Below are 5,758 nucleotides of genomic sequence, written 5' to 3'. Positions count from 1 at the left end.
AGAGCAAGTGGAATAGTCAGCTGGGCCAGGGTGCAAGCCCCTGGCCAGTTAGATGGCAGCGGGTCAAGAAGATTCCCTTTTCCAGGAAACCACCAGGCATCAGCCAGGGGCACCTGGAGGTCTGACTAGTGACTGCCGTTTGGCTCCCCAGTGACATCTAGCATTCTGATGCAGGTAGCAGAAAGCCGGCATGCAGAACATTCGCTGTGGATCTGTAGCCCACCCGAGGGGAGCACAGAACCCCCTGAGCCTGCAGGTGTCCCACGGTGCAAACACTGCCTCGCTGCTACTGAGAGTGCCTACTGAAAATTTAACCTGGTTGGTCCCGGCTGGTCTGCACCTCTAAAGTTTGCCTCAGGTCGTTTACCTTTTGGTGGTCATTTGCTGGCAGTGTTGATTTCGCCTGAGAAGGAGTAAGTGCTGTTCGTGATTTTCCCAAAGTAGAGCTATTAATCACACTAGGAACCAGCCTTCCCACAAGGTGTCTTTTTACAATATCTGCCCCCAAACCATCGATACTGTTTGCAATTTTTGGTCTTTTGTCCGGAGTTGTTGAATGATTAATGCATTTATTCATGTATGGTGAGTCGAACCCTTTCAGCTGTCCACACGGCCATTCCGGTGGTCGGGAGAATTAGAAAGCACCTTCCCAACTGGGCTGAAGCTCACCTTCCTTCCAGGTCTTTACTAGCACAGGGTCTGCTGGCTGGAACCGACAAAGGGGAACCTTGAGCAGCAGAGTCGGTGGCAGAAGTCTTTTTCGGGGGGGAAGCTTTTTGAGACAGGGTCTTGCTATGCAATTCAGGCTAGCGTTGAGCTCGCTTTGTAGCACAGGCTGCAAACGAACTCCCAACGATCCTCCTGCCTCAGCCTCCCGAGTGCTGGGATTACAGGCCTGCCCCACCACACCCAGTTCCATAAAGCAATCGATGGGAGGACCACCCCATATCTCTCCTTGTTTATTTTTGCAGAGATATAAAGGGAAAAAGAAAAGCGGACCCTGCTTATGTCCCCTGAGGTCAGGCTGTGTGAGCCAATTGCGTCATTGTTAGGTCACAGTGTATGTACAGGTGACAGCCTGCCTCGATTTTGTCAGGACTAGCCTAGGCATCTTTGTCAGTCACAGAGAGACCTGTTGATTATGCCCAGGACAGGCATTCTTGCTCCTGGGACCTACTTATTTTAATCTTTGCTAACAAATTAGGAACGCAGGAAAAAGGAGTTGTACATAACATCTGGACTTTTATCTAAAGAATTATCTGAAAGATTTTTGTATCTAGGAACTCACAGAGGGTTTACAAAGTCTAGAGGTGTCACTTAGAAACCATAAATTATGTACTGTTATAACACAGTCATACAATTAGAAAAAGTCTTCCCACTAGGAAGAACTTCGGTTAGTAACTGACCAGAATAGCAATAATTAGTGTTACAGCTGTATATAAGTTTGAGGAAACAGTCCTGCTGCCTGCAAACGGACTTTTTACCCAATATTCAAGTGTGTCTCATTTAAGTAACCACAGAATTTTTGTTTAATTAAAGCTAAAAAGCCTGGGGTGGTGGCACACACCTAGAATCCCCTTGGGAGGCTGAAACAGGCAGATCGCTTCAAATCTGAGGCCAGCCTGGGCTACATAGTAAGTTCAAGTCCAGCCCAAACTACATAGTGAGGCCCTGTCTCAAAAAATAAAATCAAGTAAAATAAAGCCCACAGATGTAGATTAAGGTTTAAATGACCAGAGCAAACTTAGACCACATGTACATTACATAATGGAACACCAGTTGATTATCCTGTATGTATCAGATTTATGCATTTTTAAAGCCAAGACATATAGCACATTATATATATACATATATATCAACATATAGATGGTTTGTCATAAACTTATAGATGGTTTGTCAAAGCTAATAGTTTTTTATTTAACTGACCATAAACTGAAGATTGAAAATCTTTGTATAACAACCAATATTTGATTGAACTTTTAAAACTCACTTTTAATAACCAATATTTGTATAACAACCAATAATCTACATCTTTGTATAACAACCAATATTTGATTGAACTTTTAAAACTCACTTTTAATAACCAAAAGTTTAACAATGGGAAACACAAGGGACTAGGTACAATGTAGAACCCTTGTTCTTAAATCTTGTAAGTTTAACCAAGAACATCTTAAAATCTTAAGGAAGCATTGCTATTTTCCACATAGAGAATTGTGTGTTTGATGGTAGCCAACACAAATATATCACAATAATGTATTTGCTAATGCAGTTAAGATGAGCCATCACCCGCTCAGTTCTCTAACAATAATTTTTAGGTAACTTGTGAGAACCAAACATAACACTACATATATATAGTGTTTTAGATATGATTCCTGATATATATATCAGGAATCAAACTCAGGACTTTGCGCTTGTCAGGCAGGGACTGTGCAGCTGAGCTACGTCCCCAGCCATGTATATATTATTTTTAAATTATTGTACACAGACAACACTAGGCATTGCATTTTTTTATTTTTGTGTTTTGGAGACAGGGTCTCACGATGTAGTCCAGGCTGGCTTTGAATTTGCAGCGATCCTCCTGCCTCAGCCTCCCCTGAGTGCTGGGATTACAGGCATGCACCACCATGCCCAGCTTCTAGGCACTGTATTTATAAAATCAGTTTTATTATCACTTTGCTGGGCTGACCACCCTGAAAGGAAGCATGTCACCAACTGTAAAGACAGCTTCACTTTTACCAGCTGATTTAAATTAGCCCACTTTTAAGCCATGTGAACCAAAAGCATTTGGGTCTATATCATGTTTATTTATTAATTAACCAATCTAAGTAGGACATAAAATTGACATATAAAAACATACACATTAACTTAACTCACATGTTCAAGCTGCATAGTGAGACACTGTCTCAAAACAAAACAACAGTTATGTAGGTCATTGAAAATAGCTAAGTCCACTTAAAACATCACTGCGTGAGGGTTAAGAGACGGAAAGTCATGCGGGACTTACAAGTAAAAGCTGAAGAGTCTGATAAAATAAATATATATGTGAGTTAAGTTAATGTGTATGTTTTTATATGTCAATTTTGTGTCCTACTTAGATTGGCTAATTAATAAATAAACACGATATAGACCCAAATGCTTTTGGTTCACATGGCTTAAAAGTGGGCTAATTTAAATTAGCTGGTAAAAGTGAAGCTGCCTCAGTCTCCCAAGTGCGGGGATCACAGGCGCACACCACCACGCCTGGCAACTGGTTTGTTTGTTTGTCTGTTTGTTTTGTTTTGGCTTTTTTGTGGAAGGCCAAAAAGAGCCAGGGAAAAGAAAAAATTACAGTAGCATAAAATTGATATGAGCTTACACAGCTTTACAGAGCAACTTTGGGTACTGTTATCACTTTAAACAAAGAAGAAACAGACCCACAAATAATTCCTTTTAGATTAGAGTATACTGTTGGAAGTGAAATGACTGTCATTGTCTGATGTGACTTACATACGTAGCTCAGTGCAAAGACTCTGGACTCTATCCCAAGTATCCCCCAAAATAAAATAAAATATGGGGGGTGAAGATGTAGCTCACTGTTGGAAAGTATGTCATACTCCAGGTTTGATCCCCCCAAATTAAAGCAAACAAATAAGCAACTGGATAAATCCAAAGTACTTAAATAGACCGTGTAATAACAAGACAGTAGCGAGTGACAATCATCTACCAGAGAATTCTATATGCATGTGACAGTATATTCTAGGAACAGACAGCAAGAATTTGGAGCATATTTTTTATTTATTTATATTTTGCTTTTTCTTCTCTTTTTGTGCTAATGGTGTTTTTTTTTAAATTAAGTTTTACTGGTACCTTTTTTTTTTGGTACCAGGAGTTGAACTCGACCTTGCGCCTCCTGCTTGCCAGGCAGGCGCTGTGCCCCTAAGCTACATTCCTGGCTATTGGTATATTTTAGGTGTACACAATGATCACATCATAGGGAATTTATACCTGTACATGATATAACTTGATTCTTTTTTTTTCTCATTATAGTATCTTTTTTTTTTGGCAGTACAGTGGGGATCTGGGATGACCAGTTGTTCCCGAGGAACAAAAGGCCATGAATTATAGCATATATTTAAATAGCTTTTCTGAGATACGATTCACATCTCATACCATTTACCCATTTGAAGTGCATAACTCAATGATTTTTAGTATAGTCACAGAGTTGTACAACCATCACGACAGTTAACATTTTCATACCTCAGAAGAGAAATCACAGCCTGCCATGGTGCCGTACACTTATCATCCCAGCACTCAGGAGGCTGAGGCAGGAGGATCACTATGAGTTGGAGACCAGCCTGAGCTACAGAGTGAGTTCAAGGCCAGCTTGAAGAAAATAATAAGACCTTGTCTCAAAAACACAAAACATGTTCAAAATACTAACTTTTATGTGTATTTTGCCACAATTTTTAAAACTACACTGCCAATTCAATCATTTTCTTCTGCTTTGTGTTTTGAGACAAGCTCTTGCTATGTAGCCCAGTTAGCCTTGAGCTTGGTATGTAGCTGAGGCTGACCCTGAACTCACAGCAATCCTCCTACCTCAGCTTCCAGAATGCTGGAATTATAGGAGTGCACCACCATGCCTGGCTTCAATTCAGTCATGTTACTTTTTCTTTTTTTTTTTGGTACCAGGAATTGAACTCACAATCTCATGCTTGCCAGGCAGGCGCTGGGTCGCTGAGCTATATCCCCAGCCCAATTCAGTCATTTTGAAGTTGGGCAGTTGCTGTCATATGTTTTAGATTTATTATTTTCTTTTTGAGAAAGGGTCTCCCTATGCAGTTCAGGCTGGCCTTGAACTCATGTTGTAGCCCAGGCTGGTCTCGAACTTGCAATGATCCTCCTGCCTCAGCCTCCCAAGTGCTGGGATTATAGGCATGAGCCACCATGCCCGGCCTTTTTAGATTCTTAGGATTGTATTTGGTTTTTTTTGTACTGGGAATGAAGCCCAGGGCCTTGTGGGTATGAATTCACAATCTTCAACTGAGTCACACCTCCCAGCCCTGAGATATATATATATATATTTATCAGTACTGGAAATTGAACCCAAGGCCTTTGCACTGAGCTACATTCCAGAGGAACCCAGGGCTTCTCATTGAGTTACATCCCCTGCCCTTTTAAAAAAAATTTTAAATTTTGAGACAATGTCTTACTAAATTGCACAGGCTGGGCTTCAGCTTGCAATCCTCCTGCCTCAGCTATCCAGAGTGCTAGAGTGACAGGCCTGAGCCACCACGCCTGGCTGAAGCAATCATTCTTGTATAATTCCTTTTTGGTTATTTGGCACTGGGAATGGAACTCAGGACCTCATGCTTGCCAGGAAGAAACTGTGCCGCTGAGCTACATCCCTGGCGCTTGAAGCAATTATTTTTAATCTCTTCCTCCCCTCAGCCTCTGGAAAGCACCAAAAACCCATTTCTTTCTTTCTTTTTTTTTTTTTTAAGATTAGCCCAGGCTGGCCTTGACTAGAGATCCTCCTGCCTCAGCCTCCGGAGTACTGGGATTTCAGGCATGGGGCCTGGGCCTGTCATTGTACCACAAACAGAAGCCCTCGCACTGAAGGAGGGGCCAGGGTACTGTCCGGCGCCGTTTTAGTAAGAACTTAGTCGCAAATGAGTCAGCTCTCAATGTTTATTATGTACAGCGCTGTTGGATCTGACAAGATCCTCCACCCTCATCTATCCTTCCCTTCTCTCCCTTTGGGGGCAGAGACGCACAC

Source organism: Chinchilla lanigera, unplaced genomic scaffold, assembly GCF_000276665.1.
Source record: "Chinchilla lanigera isolate Chin_1 unplaced genomic scaffold, ChiLan1.0 scaffold00097, whole genome shotgun sequence".
NCBI classification, from domain to species: Eukaryota; Metazoa; Chordata; class Mammalia; order Rodentia; family Chinchillidae; genus Chinchilla; species Chinchilla lanigera.
The sequence above is the reverse complement of the archived record's forward strand: the minus strand, read 5'-3'. Positions refer to the sequence as shown.